General features: G+C 44.4%; 1 long non-coding RNA gene across 4 annotated transcripts in view; it reads right to left on the minus strand.

The window, feature by feature from the left end:
* The window catches only part of LOC121072548, a 38,716-nt gene that overhangs the window by 12,873 nt on the left and 5,817 nt on the right, over window positions 1-20,026 (minus strand). For all 4 annotated transcript variants that reach the window (XR_005821300.1, XR_005821302.1, XR_005821303.1 and 1 more), the window contains exons 2-3: window positions 5,979-6,057; window positions 1,978-2,073 (exon numbers count right to left, since the gene is read on the minus strand). This is a non-coding gene — a long non-coding RNA (uncharacterized LOC121072548). The remainder of the gene's footprint in view (window positions 1-1,977; window positions 2,074-5,978; window positions 6,058-20,026) is intronic.

The raw sequence follows: 20,026 nt of genomic DNA on the forward strand, positions 1-20,026 counted from the left end.
GACTGGGTGACTTTCATTGAAATGTCACTTCTCATGCTGTTGCAAGTTTGCTTACTACTACATCTGCAGATTGGGAGTGCCTTAGCTGAAAATAAAGCAGGCCAGAGGTAGAAAGCTGAGCTGTTTGAACAAATGAGTGAATCACTCGTGCTGAGGGCATCAACTCAGCTAAAACAACTGTCCTCTTCTCTTCTTCAGACATTATGGCCCCTGGCTTTTTACAGCTCATAAACATGTTATACCTTCTGCTCAGCAGTTACTTAGGTGGTCATTTCTTTCTTCTGTAACACCTAGGCATTCTCACAACCCAGTGTTACCACAGATTTATTATTTAGGGATGACAGCAACTTTAAAAGAAGTTTTTAAATGAAGAAACTGGCTCACTAACAAGAACAATTTGATACGTGCTAGCAGGATCAAAGGAGTAAAAATGATGTGTCTGTCTCAGAAAATGTACATGGCCAGATTTTAGAGATCTGGACCCAAGAGTTCAACATCTGAAGCAAGATCTATGAAATTGTTTAGTTGCATCCAAGCCTCAAGAAGAGAGAGGAACACCAAAGTCATGTAACAGCACTGGGGTAAAGAGCATGGGTAACGGGGCATCTGTAACAGCAGCTGGGATTCGCATTTACACTTGCATTAATGGACTCAGACATATTATAAGGAGCACTTTTAATGTACACATATTGCTGTGCCTTCAAAGTAAAGGCATGCAAAATAAAAAAAAAAAAGAGACATGCAATAGAAAACTGGTCATATTCTCTTTGTGGGCTGGAAAGAGAAATAAAACCAAAGAAATTCACTAGCACATATAGGGTGAGAAAAGAACAAAGCACAAACAACTTAAAAATATCTACCCCTCCAATAAATTTAACATTATACTAGTAAAGCAAGAAAGATCTGTTCTAATCTGAGAGGATCCCTCTAGCATCAAGCACGCACACAGTCTCCGGTGCAGGAAGCCTGCAGAGCGCTGGAGTGCGGTTTGTTGGCAGACCACGTATTGATTGCATCTCACAAACAGCACAGACAAGCAGTGGGATAACAGAAATGTGTTTCTAGGTCAATGCTGCTTGTCAGAACATCTTGAGCCCTGCAGTCACCTGGATGACTCTAAACCAGTGCCGTGGTGCTCCTTGCTTAATCAGGAGACACCATTGCTCCCTTCACAAAGTCTCTTTCTTCCAGACAAGAGCTCACAGAGGTTAGCTGAAATCGGCTCGCAAGCACAAGTTTGCACTGTCTCATCACCACAAAACGTTTCCCAGGCGACACCAGTGACACTCAGCACCCATAGTTTCTCCTGAGTTTCCTATCCCTGTTGTAACACTGAAACACAAAGCTGCTGAGCAGGTGACGTGTTCAAAATGAGCGTTGGAGAACAAGGCTTCTGATCAGAAATGGACTGGTTTTCCCCAAAGTGAGTGGTCTTGCTGACCTGAATTATTATATTTCAGCATTACAATGTCACTATGGACTTGACATTTCATAGATGTCAACAATACCTTAGCTATGTCCCCTGTAAGACCATCGGTGGTTGCATGCAGCCACGGTGGCAGCATCAACAGGACAGTGTCAGCATAAGCACAGGTTTCTTTTTCCAAAAATCAGCAAAACAAGAGCTGAAAAAGGTATTTGTATTTGTGATATCCACAATAATTCACTGTAGTTATTCACAGTGATGTTGACTATGTGCCCTGTGAAGAAGGTACATGGAGTGCCCTCTACAGCACAGAACTAGACTGCACTCACTTGGCGTGTTCCTCCGTCACTTGGACCATTTTAAAATTTAAGCTGTATGTTTAATTTATTCTTCACTTACCCCTACCTTTCAAACCTAAGAGTGACAGCTTGGCTTTCCAGACATTTATATATCTTTACCTTGGACACTGCTTTTTATTCACTTTCCCTAGAAGAAATAAATGCTCTTTTTCCTTCACCAATCTACTTTAAAACCCCTTCATTGGTACTCACGTTTCTGGTAGGGATGTTCTCTATACTTCCAACCCTTCAGTCCTTATTCGGTGAGTTATCATTTGGGAAAACCTCTTCTGAATCACCAGGATTGGCCTGAAAATGAAGTGACAGAGCCTTTATTCACCCCAGATGCAGCAGAAGGTTTCAGTGGCATGATGAGCATTAAATGCTCACCAGTAAAAGCTTTCTCAGCTTTCTCTCAGGTACGTAAGTGGGACTTAGCACCTCGCACCCCAGCGATGATCATCCGCAGAGATTGCCCTCAGCCTATTTCTAATGCCGTGAAACTCTGGTGTTTTGCACCAATTTACCGAGGCACAGCTTCATGCCGTGTACCCCATTGTCATTGCCATGCGTAGCACTGGGATTTCTCCCTCCGTGAAAGTCTTCCACTGGGACCTGCTTCTCTGCAAAAGGCCCTTCTAACAGCATCCCAAACTCCTTTTCCCCAGCGCATAGTTTCCCATCCTATTATATTTATGGCTCTATTCGACTTCCACTGCCAACACATTTGTTGAGAAAATAACAGCCCTTGGGGGCAGATATTTCTTAGAGTTTGCTCACGCCTAAAATAATTGTACCAACTTATTAAAAACCCCACTGACAGAATGATACAATAACCTCTGATTTGTCTTTCAGTGAGCTTTAAAGAAAGCTACTGCCTCTTTCCAGCTTTGCACTGTATTGTCCATCATCAAATGCAGCCCTGCACTCTGATGTTTGCAACACACTACAACAAGACATTGGGCTTTGAATTACATTTATTCTGCCCTTATCTCATTGATTTACTGGTTCCTCAAATATTTGCTTCCTTACACTATCTTAATTGCAGATTCCTCCTGCTATTTTCTTTCACTGCTGTTCTACAGAGAACAACTCTCTTCAAGCAGCACTCTTACGCTCTCTTCCCTATTTTCTGTGTATAGCACCATACCTATTTTTTTTCCATTGCTTTAGCCTTTAAAACTTCCAAATAGAAGATTTCAAGGACATCAAAAGCAACTGGATTCCACAGTACTTTTTTTTTTCCCTCCCAAGGCAGCATTGCCATCTGAAGGTACAAGCAAAACATTTATTGGAGGTACCAGCATTCCTAAGTATACCTCCTGTATTATCCAGAATTTTTCGGATAACCTTGCATGCAAGGCAAAGGGCCTATTAGTCGTGTTTTGTTTTTTTTTACATTTTCTGGTAGACGTGCCTGGAAACATGGCCAAGACGTCACCAGCTCCTGGGCTGTTCCTGCTGCTGTAGCTTGGGCCACCATCAACGTGCCACTTGTGTAACGAAAATCAGAGCCTGGCCCCACAGCCTGCCCAAAGCAATGCTTCATACGCCCCAAATTAAGAAGCTCAGGTTTCCAAGGGCATCAAAGTACTCGTGGTTCCCACTGTCCAAGTCAGCCTCAGAGGGCACCGGTACTTATTTTAGAAGCTACTGCTCAGAGAAGGCTCTCAGAGGAGAGCAAAGCACAACCAACATGCCAAAATTGTAAGCAAACGGTACCAAGTGCTAGGAATAAAACAAACAAACCAAAACAATGTGCTATTCCAGAAAAATACCAAACTGAAAATGCAATTCCTAAACCTATTGGAGAGGAGGCAGTCGTGTCATGGGGTTGATACAACTCAATCACATGGGCTAAGAACTTCACTTTTAAATCTCTCCTGCACGGTATTGATCTCTTTGATACAGTGGCATTTTGCAGCAAGGTTTTACACAAATTCCAAACATTGCTTTGATCAGTTTATGTCTTCTCAGTTTTCATATCTTTAAGTGTCCCATGTTTATCCTTAAAAGAGAAAATGGAAATAAAGCACCTGGTTATCACCGCACCATCTCACAGAGCACAGCAGGGCACTCCTTGTTCTTTTTGAGTATCTTTTAAAGTTTCCTGGGACTACCAGCATGTTTGTAACCCTATTGCAAAGTCTCTTATTTCTCAAAAAAAATAGTCATCCCATTGGAAGGGAGTTTAGCCCTTGAGAGCAAGGGAAATTCAGTGCACAGCAAGACAGGAAAAACGTGAGAAACAGCTATACCTTGTCATATATTTTTTTTCAATTAGATCCAAAGAATGCAACTCATAATGACCACAAATAGGAAAACTTTGCCTGAAGTTGCAATTAATATTCTATCACCTTATCTTTAAATTGTTTTTCGTGGATTATAGAAGTTTATTATCACTGTTCCCCCCAGCTTCATTTTATCTGGTACAGTAACATAATCAAAATCCTCCTGCACCAAAATCTCTATAGCAAATCCTCTTTTTAAAACACTTGTTCAATGACTTTCCTCATTTTCATTTTCTTTGCTGCTGCTTATTATACTAAAGCCTAGTATCTGAAAAATTGAACTGTAGCATTGACCATTTTTTCAGCACAGACCATATCTTTACTTTCTGGATGTTAATACTGTAAATATATTTTAAAAGACAAGCCTGTCTGCAGTGAAATGCCTTGCATTCCCATTGTGGTACTGTAAATGCCATTATTATGAAGGAATGATTGACTTTGTTTAATGTACTGTTCAAATAGTCTGCAGAGATGTCTGTGATGCTCGTGTCATTCTCATGCTTTAATTATAATTTTAATCATCCACGATCTTCCATTTGTTTGCTATAAGCTAATTATTTTTTTCTATCACAAAGCACTAGAATGATGTCTTAGTATTAATCATTTTTATTATTAAGCAGATTTGAATTTTAACTCCTGTTCTCTTGCTCTGTGAGAGCAGAGAACTTTCTATTTCCAAAGCTGCTCCTAAAGACACCCAAAACATTTATTCTCTGCCTGCCTCCCTCTGCACCTAACCAGGACATTTGATCATTTATGTAGATTTGGGCTCACGCTAGTAGTGTCACATCACAGAACTGATGCAGATCCATAATTACAGGGCAGCGGAGAAATTCAGTGCAGCCCACACCAGGTCCCACGACTCTGGGGACCTCTCAATCCCTTTTCCATGCACTGCGGCCAATAATCTACATCAGATGCCCTTCACAGCTTGCTGTAGATTATATCCTTTTCTCTTAGGCCTTCACATTCCCATAGGAGGGGAGATGGAAGGCATCAACATTGAATAAACTCCTTAAACCACAGGTGGCCTTTTAATTCTATGATTGCCTGCCACACATACACGGACATTACAAAAAGAAAGAGAGGGAGCATGTATGGCACTGGAGCAATGTGTTGCTCAGCTCGGAAATCCCTTCAGCCCCCTGGAAGCTCTGCAAGGAGCTGGAGGCAGCACTTCTGCAAGGAGGCCCAGAGGCTCCTCGGGGCTGCCGCTGCCTCGCAGCAGGCAGAGGGGGCTGTCTCACTGATCTAGCCTACCCTGCATCTCTGCCGCCTCGAGCTTTATTCCTAACTTAATTCCTAGGAACACAAGGGGAAACACAGAAGCCCTGTTAGGAGCTACCCTGTATTTGTGAAGGCCTCGCAGAAATACATTGCTTATACCTTCAAACCACTGAAACGTGGAATGTCAAAAATAACAGAAAGCACTGTTTGCGTAGGATTTGCTTTACTGGCTTCTCGGAAGGAGATTCACAGTTATGCTGTGACAGAAAATGTCTTTCCCCATGTATAAATAGCAGAACACAGCCACCAACTGCTGTGCTAGCACTAGCTTACAGGAGAACCCCAGCAGCAGAGGAGGCTTCACCTCAAAGACACACGAGGAACCTGCAAGCAGCTCTAGTCTGTCATCTTTGGACATATATATCCAAAGTGCCAGCAGAGAGATAAGTGCGTGCTTGTCTGCGTTTTTGAGAACACAAGAACACATTCAAGTCTGAATATGGAAAATCTGGAAAACCATGCTCAGGGCTCACCAGCCTGCTGCTCCACACACCCTGCATCCGCAACCCTAGCAGGCACACAGAAGACTTGCGAGCCCTTTGCCAGATCTCCATTTTGCTGCAGCAGATGAAGTGGCAGGCTGCAATGCAGCAAGAGAAAACAAAGGAAACCACTGCTGATTTTAGGAAGTGATACCTGAGTCGCAGAGCTTGGTGCCCACAGTCTGCCTGGGCGCTCAGCCACCTGCAGTGAAGTGCTAGGTCACCTTGCTGTGCTGCTCAAAAAACAAGACAAAGGAAGGGAAAAAGAATTTAAAAAAAAATCTCCACCTGGTTTTCTTTATCAGTTGTCTTTGGACAGCTGTGCATGCTGGAGAGCCTGTGGCTGAGCTCCAGGAACAAGCAGGGAAATACCACTTAGAAACAATTAAATATTATTAAAGATCAATCATTTCTCTTCCCATCAAGTTTTTTCTCGGTCGGTAGCTTTTTTATTTCACCTCTAACAGAAAGCACAGTAGCCATTTACGCACAGCCTCATCATTGATGTAAATACACCTCAGGAAATAAGCTCACCAGGCCAAGCAGCTACAGCACAAGGAAAGCATTAGGCTTTCACACTGTGGAATTAAGCAGCCTTAATCTGTCCAACATCCGGACACAGAGAGCAGACATTAGGGTGACTCGGTAAAAGCAGGAAGACCTTGGTTCCACCACCACAACGTGTGGTAGGACTCTGGAGGCCTCAGAGGGACGAGGAACTGGGCCAGCAACAACAGCCTCTGGCCTGCTCCTCAGATCAGCCAGCCATGAAGACGCAGCCCAGCCATGAAACCAGGCTGGCTGTTTCCCCCCTGGATGCTGGATGTCCGTCAGGCAGCAGGACCAGGCCCTCAGGCACGGGCCTGTTTCCATGGGCCCACCAGCGGTGTAAATCTCACGTGGTTAGGAAGAAGAGCACTCATACACGCTGTTGCTGGAAAGATGCTACTGAGCGTGAGTCACCTCTTGACCTTCTGGGTGGATGATTCACCCGATTCACCATCAGCTCACCCTCAGAAAATGCTTCTGAACTATTTCGCTGACCCAAGGGTGATGACAGCCCTCGAGTACAGTTAGCGACCAAATCAGCTCTGGTTTGACTCCCTCCACATCATACCCTCAGCATCCACAGCAAAGCTTCTGGATAACGGAAACAACCAAACCAAATGGCTAAGCTATAAGGAAAATATTTAAGTTGGAAAAAAACTCCTTTAGGTTGCCTCTAACACCTGCATAATTTTCTCGTTTCCTAATTAACAGCACTACAGCATTTCCTAAATTCAGGAGAGGAAATACTATAGATATCAGTGCAACGTTAATTGTTCACAGACAAAGCCTGTCAGGATTTCAACGGTGATGAAAGTAACACAAGTCCATTCACAGGTGCTGAGAAGAAACTTCCATCACAGTTCGAAAGAAGTGAAACAAACTTCTATTCCATCATCGAAAGTGTGGGGCCCTTAAAGCCAGACTTGTCAGCACCTTCGGGGCTCATTTACTGTTAAGCAGTGACTGGAAATAGTTAAATACACTTGCCTGAGCTCACTTCCAAGACAGTTTTCCCAACAGCTAGTCTACCTCCATGCCTTCTTGACCTTCTTCAAGAGATTACTTCCAGCTCTTTCTAAGCTTTCCTTGGAGAGGATGTTCTCCAGCATTCCTTCCAAGTTACACGAAAGCTGAATCAGATGTGACTTACTGCCATGACTATTAGCTTCCTAGCAGCTCCACAATTCCTTTTAAAGGCCACCCAGAACAATCACCTCTTTTTTTCTTCCCCCTCAGTGGAAGAGTAATTAGCACTTAAACCTTCAACACGTGTATGCCGAATGCTGTGGTTGTGTGAGCTGCGTGCTCATCAGCTGCCATTTTACACTGCTAATCCAAAAAGATGAAGTCATTTTTCCTCCATGGTCACCTCCACATAACCTTCTTGGCGAGCTTTAGTTTACTTGGTTATTCGCAGCGAAGGGCTTGTGCATCTCAGCTGACACTGGGTTTACACAGGAAAGATGCTGATCTAGAGCCACCATCGTTTCCTTCTGTAGTATCATAATATCTTTGTTTTCTGCAGAGGTTGTGCTTTCACATTAAATACTGTCTTCCTTTTAATGTTGCTTAGCACAATTTATCTCTATATAAAATGATTACTGCCTTGAAAATATTTTTTCTAAAAAACAGCAGCCAATTCTTAAAAAAGCGATACCTCAACTTCCTCTTCTCTCTTCAGTGAGCTATGAATTAAAAGCCAGTTCAGGCACATGTAACGAGCTAACAGCATTTACTCAGTAAGGAGAGGAGAGAAGAGAAACCTGGAACCATAGCAGTACAAACGTTTTTGTGGGGATGCAGCAGAGGGTGGGAGCCCCCATCTGCCTTTCCACAGGAGGGGAGGAGGGAGAGCACTCTCCGCATACCCTGAATGCTGCATTCTCCATCTCGCCCACTCCAGCCCAGCACCATCACCACGGGGGCACCTCACCCTCCTTTTTTCTGGTGGGTGACAGCTGAGGAGACCGTACATAGGAACTTCAGTTGTGAGAGCCTTGCTCGTCACCTTGTCACGCTGTCACACCGTGAGGGAACAGAAAAGCATCTCCCTTCATCCACGTAATTTCTGAGACTATTTCACAGCAGATTCAAACTCAGGTCCCTCAGCATCATGTTTCATTCAAGACTGTTCACAGCCATCAGAAACAAGAAACCAATACAAAACATTATGCTTCAGAAACACAGCTGGAGTTGAGCAGACTGAATGCAAGCTTCAGAACCTGCTCTAAAGGCCGTGGAGCTGATAGCAATGAAAATACCCCCCGACTTCAGATGGACAAAGTCCCAAGGGAAGTGCAAGCTAAGGGCTGACCTGCTTGCCTGGTGGCAGAGACCAAGAAAGGGAGCTGCAGCACAAATCTCTCTGGCGCACCAAGTTACAAGCACATCCCCCTAGGACTACAGATGCCACAGGGAAGACGAACACAAGGCCTGGCTCTCCCAGCTTTGTTTTTGCTGAAAGCTGCTGTTATAGGGAGACTCTTCTGCTAAGCTGATTTTCCCCAAGTGTTTGTGGTTGATTGAGCTTACAAACTTGCACAAAATCTTAGCATTTCAGAGCATCCCCTTGCACACCTCCTTGCTAATATTTGCCCATTCCCTTCCCTCTGCCCCCAGCCACTCCACTGGTATCAAAGCTTTGTTGTCGGACTCTTCCTTCATGCTCTAAGCTCATAAACAAACAGCATCTTTTGTTCTTCCCCTCCGCCAGAAGACCAGGACACACAGTACAAGCTAAAGCACTCACACAAATATCAAGCTAGCAGCAACACAGTCTCACTTTGTGGCTCCTCTGAAGTGTTGTAACCTATCAAATCACAGTAATCTGGCACCTTAAGATTGTTCCTTTAGGCTCAAACGCACTGTTCTGCACAAATGCTAGACTGCACCTCCAAAATACACATAATGTAGGTACGAAATGTGGTACCAACTTTTTTGTTGTTGTTTAAATCTCTCTCATTTCAGGGAAAAAAAAAATTCAAAACTGTTCGGACAATTATTTATGATAGCCTAACATCTTTAAGTAGGAGTTTGAAGGAGGTTGCCAGTCCACAGTTACCCTTCATTAAAATCCTGTAGGTCAGCATGGGCATAACTATCCTTTAGAGAACAGATAAATTATACATACCAATGAAAATTCATCATAAATGAGAAGTCCGGGTTGTTGTGTTTTTTCCTCAGTTCTCACAGCATCTTTTTAGCCTGTATAACACACAGTATGTGTGGTTTCTATTTCTTAGGGGAAAAATGGTTTGTTGACTATGACAGGCTGTAATTAGACTGTAATATAAAGCAAGGACGGTGTAATGCTTTCTGTTCATGCACTGTGCATCACAATGGGATGTCATTCTGGGTTGCCTGTTCCTCGTGCCTGCCATAATAACCATCATTAGCAATACAAGTGGGTAAAAGCTCTTTTCTTTGCATATTTTCTTTGCAAAGTCAGCCTACAGGTTCCATAAAAAGAAAGTGATATTAGACTGACCCTGCCAAGCATTTGGGGCCCACAATGAGCACGCTTGTTTTCTTCCTGAGCTAAAGCTAACCCACCATAATAGGTTCTGTGCAAGGACAGCTCCAGGTCAATGAGGTGTAACCGCTGGGCTCTGCAGAATGGTAGGTGTTTCTGAGCACCCTCACCACTGACAGAAAGCCCCAAGACAGAGGTGCAGGTAAGATACCACAGGATATGGAGTCCAGACAGCACACAGGGAGGAAAGAAAAAAGAAGGGGGTTTCCAAAAAGTGAGTTCCAAAAGCATTACGCCTGAGTGACGCAATTCAGTCTGGATAAGTGTCAGACCTGCATACAAATCAAACCAGTTTTGAAGATGCTCCACCATGAGGCATCCTGTATTTCCAGCTCCCGCAGAACAAGTATTTTCCAAGCTTCCAGAATTGAACACAGCTGCACAAGTCCATAAGTCAGTTCAGCTTGCAAAAATAGAAGTCCATTTTTTATTTTACCCAGGCTGGCTTCTACTTAAATGCTGGTTCCAAATCCCTGAAAGTGTTGAAGATACAAACAGCTGCCCTTTCTGAGAAAGGCCACAGACATTTCCGGGTGTTTGAAGCTGTTAAGAGACTGCTACAGAAGTATGCAAAGGACAGAGTAGTACAGCAGGTACGATGAGGGGAAAAAATAAAAAAAAAATCAGAGGTACTGTGGAGGAATAGGAGGCGACAATGCCAGATCATAGGAGAACACATAGGAGCAAGACTCCTATGAATTGACCCATGAAAGACCCCGAAAGTGAAGAGAAGGGTGACCTTGGTCATCAACAAGGAGACGTTAAAAAAGACTTTAATGGGGAAAGAGAGAAAACAAACATGAGCACAATAGGTGGCATCTGAGCAGGGTCTTCTGAGAGCTTCCCAGGACCTAGCGAGGAGGCTAATGAGGAAATGACTCTGCCAGGCTTGCTGCAGCAGTTACACTGCTGAGAGATCCCCAGAGATACAGAGCCATGCCCAAACTGTGAAAGCTCTGCAATGCCATTTCCCACCTCTGGCTTTCTTTGCTTTCCTCTGTGAGTGGCTCCCATTTAGATGCTGTGATAGAGCAGGTTTTGCATTTGCATTTTCCAAAACAAGTTGATGGAGTTATTTTAAAAATAAATAAAAGCTTTCCTATGACCTTGGCTGGAGAAAGCCCACAAATTACTTCTGATATTTGACTTGACCACTCGTAGGAAACAAAGAGAAGAACATTTCAGCATTCCTGAGCCCACGCACATCAGTGGCAGCAGCCTGGTTTCTCCCAGGTTTCAGCTCCAAGAGTTAAGCCTTCCAGAGAAGCCAGTTCAATATGAAATGTTGCTATATAAACGGGAAATAGAATACCACGTGTCTAATTACTCTTCTTCTGCTGCCCTAGCAGTTAAGAGCAATAGCGAGTGATGTGTGGACTGTCACCTTTGTGCTCTGTGTGCTTTCTCAAAGGTTGATTTCACACTCAGCACGGCACATGGTGCACATGAAAACAAAGACCTCTATTCTTCCATGGCAATGACGGCTTGTGAAAGCCTTGCAGCACTTTATTATAGCCTCTGTCAGGGAAAATACTGCTGAAACATCCCCAACATATCAAGTCCAGCACAGCCTCTCTTAGGGAAGATCTACAAGTCTCTCAGGAGAACAGCATGCATTTGGTGGTAGACTGACGACCCCCCGTTTGTTTCTGAAAGGCAGATACAGGGATCTGCAAAAATTTAAAAGACAACAAACAAACCGCAACCAAGCAAATACCTGAAAGACCTGCAGAAAATAAAACCAGTCACTGAGGCAGGGATTTTTCCAAGGGAAATTAAGTGGGACAAACTTACTGAACAGGAAAATTGGGACCTGGAGTACTGTGAATATTGCTGTCTCGCTGCGACCAAATTAACTTTCCTGTGACTTAAAAGAGGCTGACAACTCCATATGTGATCCAAAGTAACTTCATGTAATGCAGGTTCCTTAATTTACTTCCACTAAGGTGGTCATCTGCTGTAGATTGCAGGAAAGGTGGTGGTCTTTGTGGAGGACTCGGGCTCCAAGCACGAGACAGACGAAGAAGCAAAGCTTTGTTTAATGAGTTTAGTACATCAATGGAGGGTGTACTAAGTATATTTTCTATTGAAAAACCTACTGCCTTTGTTCAAGGAAATGTAAATGGTTTCATTTCTCTGTGGCAAACAATTCACTTCCTCCTTCTATCAAAAGGAAGTTGCGGGGATTTAGGCAGGAGGAGAACATTAACCCCAGTGAGAGGCCACCTCTGAAATACACCTACGAGTCACTCACGGGTGCCTCAGAAATGCTGGTTTGCTGCTTGACCTATTTCTATCTTAAGTAAGGAAAAAAAAGAGAAAACACATTGATTTTGCAAGTAGTTGTTCTGCACAATAAACTAAACCCAACCCAATGTTTATTTGGCATCCCGGGGATCTGTTAGAGAGGTCACTGGTGAAGGTACAGAGATTTAGAACAGGAGATAAAGAAAGATGAACTTGCTTTCAGTTCAAGAGGTTGATACTTGCTAAAGCTACCTACCTGTGCTAGATTTCCCTCTTTCTCTCCCTTCCTGCAAGAACTTGGTAGATAAATAAATCTTATAAACAGCGCGAATGCCCTCAACAAGGAAACTGCTTTCTGCTAACTCTTTAGAGAAGAGCTGAGGTCTCACCAGCCCCTCAACAGGCAACTTGGCTGAGACCTCCTGCGGTGGCTGTGTGTGTGCCAGGCCACATGGAGGAAGAAACCCACAGGAGGACACTGTCCACCTGACCTCCACGCAGACATCAGTTCTTGCAGATTGCAGTCAAAGCTCTGACCTTCCACACTTGATTCTGCAAAAGGTAGAGCAAGACAAGCAGCAATGGCTGTCTAGAAGATATGTCATTTCCCAGGCTGCTGGGGATTGTGTTTGCATCAGATGTAAGTCAATAGGTTAAGCACACAGACACATTTAAGGTCTCATGAATTAACTCAGGATCACAGCACTGACTGCAATCACCTTAGAAAGAAGATAAGAGACATCTGCCCACACAGATGTGAAATGGGAAGCAGGAGGTAACACTGTGACAACGCCCAGGATTTTATTTATTTATTTTTACCTCCTCCAGAAGACGATGAATGCAAGAACAGCCAGACTGGGAGAGAGAAGATATCTTTTCGGTCCAGCTCCCTCTCTCTGACCATAGCCACCTCATAGACTGGGAAAGCATACCATGAAGCTCCCCCAAAACATTTAACCCAAGTTTCTGAGGAACTGAAGCCTCCCTCTAAGACATGTGGAGGACTGGAAATGCCAGCATGCCTGCACACACCCTGTGCGAGGAGGCACAGGAGGTAAAATGGCCTTTGAGGCCTATCGGAGGCAGCAAGGCCTTGAGGAGCAGCTTGATGGCAATGAGCGCCGCTGAGAGGCCTGCAGCAGAGGTGGCACCAGGGCAGGTGGGCCTGGCTGCTCAGAGGCACCCTGTGGGTGTAGGACTTGGCATCGCTGAAGCCATCTCCTCTCTCCCCCCAGCGGAAGGCACTGCCCCAACATGGGGCACACATAGGAACGCAATGAAACAAGAACCTGAAGGACACGGTGCTCATATTTCCTTATTTACCTCAGGAAGCCCAGCTGTTGGGATCCGTCCCTGTTTAACTCAAGGAAGCACTAATGGGGCAGGAAAAGATCCTCAAATTCACCACGAAAAAGGCTGCAAATCGTACATGCAGGCAGAATTGGGCCAGGAAATTCAGCTGCCATGAATGTAGTCCTGAATGAAAGAGAGAAGGAAGCAAAGCAGCACACTTTCACCTGGCTCCTGCTAGGACACCAGCAATTATGCACACAGAAGCATTAAGTGTAATTAGGCAGAGTGGCCTATTTTATGAGTTACAAAAATGAAGTGAGAGTGCCTAAAATCAGCTTCTGGAACAGAGCAGGGAGAGGGGTTACAAACAGCAAACACCACCTGAAAAGCATTGGTGTCAGCTCACCACGCTCTCCTGACAGGGCAGTCACAGGAACATGGGAATCCACAAACTTTGGCAGCAGAATGATTGAAGATTTTGTAATCTGAGGCCTTTACCCATGCCTGAGGCCAAAATACCTCATCAGCACCTTACAATCAAGCCAGCAGGACTAACATATCAGATATGGCTGCTATTGAGAGCTAAAGAGAAATTTCAGAGGGGAGAAACAGCAGCTTCTCCTTAGCCAGAGGCTGTCTGCCAGTAAGGAGGCAATGAAAGAATATCCAAGGTGAAAACAAAGGGAGCTAGCTGGAAAATCCCCCTTCACTATGAGTGAAGAGTGTTGTCCTAGTAGGAAAAGACGGGGAAAGAAAACACAAGAAATCGCTATCTCCTAAACAGATTTTTTTTTTCCTGAGCACTTCTGACCCAGTAGCTCTCCCTGAAATACTCCATCTCAGAAAACAGAGCTATAAAGTTTGCAAGGGAATTATGCATCTCACCTAGGAATGTGAGGGGAGTGATGCTAGGAAGAAACAGAGACCACGTAGGCCGTGTTGATCTCTCCAGTTAACTGCTATGCAGGTAAATCAGTGGTTACTTTTGAATTAGACCTACACCTCAAGAAAAAGTGACTACTACTCTCAAAATAATGATGATAATAATAGTAATGTAACTTGAATATAAAAAAAGGAAAAAAAGGCAGAGAGGCATGAACCCACTTCCAGTAGACACTTTGCCAGCATGCAATGAATGCACAGAGTGACATTTTTTTCCCCTACTGAGGTTGGCTCTTGGGTCTTCATGCCATTCCTGTGCCCTAGTGCTTCCTCACAACCTCATCGGTTAACTGAGTCTTACAGGGTGACCAAGACCAACTTCTGAAATTGTACTGGGACTGTTAGTGCTTCCATGCAGGAGAGACACTTATTTCTGCATCCTGTAGCAAAAACCTAACGGGGACATTAAGAGAGTTTTTCAGTTGTCTCCATGACTGCAGCTACTATGTGCCCAACGCTTTGGTTGTTTTTCCTGTGGAAGTCACAAAGGCTTGAAGGCATTTTTTACCCCCTAAGAATGAAAATAAATCACTCCAATCAGCTGCCTTTCTTGAGGTGCTACAAAGCAAACTACAGTAGAAATGTTATCATTTGTAACAGACTTAGCCTGCAGGACAAAGTGTTAATTTAAATTTTAACATTTAAAAATAGTTTCCTGTGACACCATGTAAATGCAAGGTATGGCCAGCACAAGCAGACCCAAATTGAACACAGTTATATTGCTTGGAGTTATTTATTTCTGTATGTGATGGCTACTGACAAAACCTTACCTCATTACTCTCCTACGCCCCTGCATGAATTCAGGATGCCACAACGGCTCTGAGAAAGACACAGAGGATACAAGAGATATTACCATCCTAGTGTCATTGCTACAGGAGGAGGTTCTGCCGCCCAGACCGCCTCCAGAACCGCTTCCTCCAGGGCAGCAGCTAGGCCAAATTTTGCCAAAACTGAGCAGATTTTCAGCAAGCCATATCCCTACCAGAAGCTCTAATTTCTCCAGATGCAGAGGCTTTGCCCTGTAGAGATACTGCTGCTTCCCAAATAATAGGCTTTGCTCCTCTTCCCTTGCCCGCAGAAATGATACTTTCCTAAAATACTGATGCTTTCCTAAAAATATTCAGCTTTAGTCCTGCTTGGCACAGAACAGCTCAAGCCATGCAGTTAAATCTTGCCAAACTTACAACAAACTGAGAGCAATGTCCAATTAGCAGCAATCAAACAAGCTGCCCTTTGAAACAGAGCCACCAAATACCAAAACAAAAACAGCCAATTCCTTTACACAGGCTGAATACAACTGAGAACAGAAGAACTGAGCACAGCAGTAAAATGCTGCCTACCTTGTGTTTGCTTGGAAAACAAAACAGGAATAGGAGAGACCAGGAGTTGACCACTGAAAGGAAGAAATCTTCAGATGCCGAGAAGCAACAAAGCAAGGTATGCTCAGAAAACCAGCAATTTCTCTCCCCCTCCCAGTTTAATGAAAGGACACACAGTCAAGGGAAACAGAAGGATATCTATCCTTGCATTTCTAGGTTACACGTAGCTGGGTGTTCCTCACACCATGATTTATTTGCCCACGCTGTGTCTTCCAAAATGATTACACTGACCACATGCTGCCTGCCATAGCTGGCTGACGTCCGAAGGCTACTGCCCTGTAACCGGGTTGGATTTTGGGCAGCATAATCTTCAGGGAGGTAATGACACAGGAAGAGGGAAGTAGGGGAGAAGCAGCATGAATGACCAGCAGAGCCCAGGACAAGTTTTCAGGCCTGGCATTTAGGAAAACTATTTCTAACGTGAAGTAAACCATATCTAGGGGAGGAAAAAAAAAAAAGAAAGAAAGAAAAAGACATGGAAACCCTTAGCATCAGTCTTACAGACTGGCTTTCCAGAAAAGCCAGCTTCTAGGGCTATGGGCTCTTCTCCCAGGTGGCACATCCTGAAAAGATGAATCATTTCCACAAATGGGCTTTTAGTTGAATGTGTTTAAAAAAAAAAAAACACAAACCAAACAGACACCAGAACTAAAAAACCCACCCCATACACATACATGTGTGTCCAGGAAAAACTGTCCCAAATATCAAAGATCTGTCATATCATGCATTTCTTAAAATAGAGGTTCTTTTGTAATCCTATAAACGTAAGGAATCATGGCAATGGTAGGTCAGTATTAGAACAAAAGGTGTTTTTAGCTTCTTTACCTGTTTCAGTGAATCAAAGTGGCTACTGAAGAAGGTGCAAAGCGTTTGGTCTTAAGCGTTGTACTTTCAGAGCATTAATGGCAACAGAGGGACACCACAAGCCACACTGCCCGTGATACAGTTCAGGTTCCACAGGATCCTCCCAAATATTTGCTGGAAGTTGCATTTTAGTCATGTTTAATTCCTTTTTAACATTTCACAAAAGATGGCACTGCCTTCCTCTCCAAGCTGCTCCCAGCAGCCTGTGGGGAATCGCCACACTTACTGATGTCCTTGTTTAACGCTTCAGTCATTCCTCACACTCCTTCACAGAAAACGTCAGGGCTTCGAGACAGGTCCACCAGCAGGTGCGCTGGGACTCCGGCATGCTGTGCAGGAATACAAACACCAGCTAATTAAATCTATTGTTAAAACAATTTGTTTCTTGCTGGGGCTGAGTCATCTGGAAGTGTTTGAACAAGGCAGGTTTCATTTCTGAGGGCAGACTGCCATCTTCACTCGGGAGCTCCTCACCCTCTTCAAATTATTTTAGATTTCAAGTTCAGATCAGGAGCAGAGTAAGAAGATGTATTAAAATAATAATTAAGTTAAAAATCCAAGGGCAAAACTCTAACCTCTCCCTTAGCAAGAGCAGTGTTCAGCAGGAAGATCCACGATTTAGCCTGCCTGTGTTAGTTCCTTGAAAAAATGAAAGCAGCAGACGATGAGACCAGCAGCATAGCAATCAAAGGTCTATTTCTAATGAACACCTGCCCCCAAGAGGGCATTGCGTATATGTACTTCACAGCTCGCAAGCACCCGCCACCTGTATGGTCAGCCCTGCATGGGCACAACATTGTCCTTCCATCCCAACTCTGCCTGTAAAGCAAGGAGAATGCCTCATTCCTGCTTTCCATGGATTTATTTTAGGAATCTTTTTAGGGAAACTCACAAGCAAGCCAGCAGCTCAGTTTTCCAGGAAACAAAGCAGCGAATACAATGCAAGGTCTTCTGCATAAAGACACGCTCTGCTACTCGTGAGACCAGATGGGTCCTCGCTGCCCAGTAACCAGCCCCATCTCACTGGGCTGATTATTCAAGCACCTTCAGGAAGTGTTTGAGGACGTGACTTCAGAGCAACTCATGAGAGGAGCCTCTGACAACTTCCATACCATTGTAACATAGCTTCATAGCCATAGCCCTTCACCAGCAACTTTCCAACTCTGTGTACCACAGACTGTCGTGTCCTAATTACAGGCCAAGTTCTGCAGTCCTTAATTGGACAAAAATTAATTACAATGTGCCAGACAACTAAACCTCTTTCTGAATACATAATGCTCTCTGATGAGGTTCTACACAGACAGGTAAGTAAATCAGTGTGAGGAAAAAATTTAAGTGGCATTCATTTGGGATAGTTAAACCACAAAACACTTACCTGCTTTTCTAACTTAATTGTATTTGGCTTTAACTGTCATAACTTGATGCAGTAAGAAAAGCTTCTGATTTCCAAACTTTTCTCCTGACCCCATCACCACACAGCTCCAACGTCATTTCCACCAACCCAAGAGGTACTTGCTGTGTTCAGCTGTGTCCAGCAGTTTTGGGGCTCTTCACTTCAAGTCTCGCATCCCATGCGTCTCTGATTACATCCGGACTTATTAATGGTCTTTATTAGCTTACTTAGTAGGCATGATTTTGCTCAACTATTCTCCCCACTGTAATGCATTATTTTGCTGTGAAATGTATTCTGAGATGCACATTTGAAGCAGCACACAAAGTGATTATAGCAGTGCTTTAATCATATCAGGGGACAAAATAAACACACTAGGAGACAATGATGGTTGCAAAGTGCAACTTCATGTCAGATACCCACGTGGGGGTGCATTAAAGATGCTGTTTAAGTGGCACCACCGCACTGACTGCAGGACCAGAAGGGGCCACGTTTAACAACACTGCTACCTCAAAAGTCTACCAACACCTCAATCAACATCATTATCGGGGGCACATCTTTCCCCTGGTTCCCCATCCCCTCCCACTGCTTATTGTATACCATCCTCCTCATCCTCAAAACAAAGTTACCCAAGGGCAGGGGGCATCAGGCTACCTCCATCACAAACCTCCTCAGGCTCTGCCAAGAGCCCCCAGCCCAGCTGGGGAAAGGGTCACTTGAAGGCCCACAGCACAGGCCGAGGACAGAGGTGGTGGGCAGCAGCCTCCTGAACAAAGGCACATGAGGAGTGACACCTCCAGCCAGGCTTTCCATACTGAAGAGGAAAAGCTTGCTTCCCTATGCAGCTAGCTTTCTCTAGCTCCGATGAGCTACACATGACTTTCCACTCACCATATGGACAAACGCATAAGATCTCAATCTTCCTCCCTCTTTCCAAAAGGGGCTTTGGTGCAGCCCTGCCAAAAGAAAACCCTCTTACCCCCAAGCAACCAGCCTGCACCATCCCTTTTGTCTCCTACTCCAACCTCACTGATTGCCTTCAGGCGTGAGACTCTTGGCAGGTGAAGCCCAGCAATGCCAGCTGCAAGAGCACATTTGCAGACCAGCCCGTTATCCCTTCTCATCCTTCACCTCATCTGGCACTCACAAACTGCCCAAGGGGTGGTGCTGTGGCCCATTGCCACACGTCAGTTCCCTCTGACTGATTGCATCCTAATTCATATCCCCCACACAGTTTAAAAGCTTATTGGCATGAAGAAATGTTTCTGGCACCCAGGAAGCACCAGGCTCTGGGTTCCCTTCGCTGTCTAAACAACCTTGGTTAACCAAATGAACGTCCATAGAGTTTTCTGTTTGGCATTCATCTCATTCTGCTGAATTTTTAGGAAACCTCTTATCAGTCCTTGCAACCAGCCTCACAAATTTACTGTTTTAACACAATATAGGCAAGATCTGATGGCAAACAGCTGTGGGGATCACATTAGCTGCTGAACACCAGATCTCCTTATCTACTAAGTGGGGGGAAGAATCGTAGCCAGAGTATTTTAAGCAAACACCGAATCCCAAAATGAGAGGAAAGAAAGAAAAAGCAGCACGTTGCCAAGCACAGCATTCTACCTACAATGTTGCTTTCTCCATTGCTAACGCTGCTGTTGCTGCTGGTAAGGAGCTGTGAGACCATGGCAAATCCAGGCTGCAGCTGTACGTGCACACACAGCTTTCACAAAGCACTCGGAGGTGAGGCTTTGCACTTAGCTGCTTTTGCTTCTGTTCCTTCGATTTTCCAGGTTGGTTTAATAGCAGCACCTAAAATAACCCCACAGACAGTTTGATTTTGCAGGAAAGGATTGAGGGTAGCAACAGTACTCCAGCTCCCAAGTCAGCTTGTGTCTAGTATGCTTTTCATGGGATCTGCCCCATTTTTCCTACTGCTCAGACATCAAACAGGCCAGACCTCAACTACCTTTAAATAGGTCACTAAATAGAGCTTGGCAAGCGAGGGGCAA

This window comes from Cygnus olor, chromosome 6 (assembly GCF_009769625.2).
Source record: "Cygnus olor isolate bCygOlo1 chromosome 6, bCygOlo1.pri.v2, whole genome shotgun sequence".
Taxonomy (NCBI): domain Eukaryota; kingdom Metazoa; phylum Chordata; class Aves; order Anseriformes; family Anatidae; genus Cygnus; species Cygnus olor.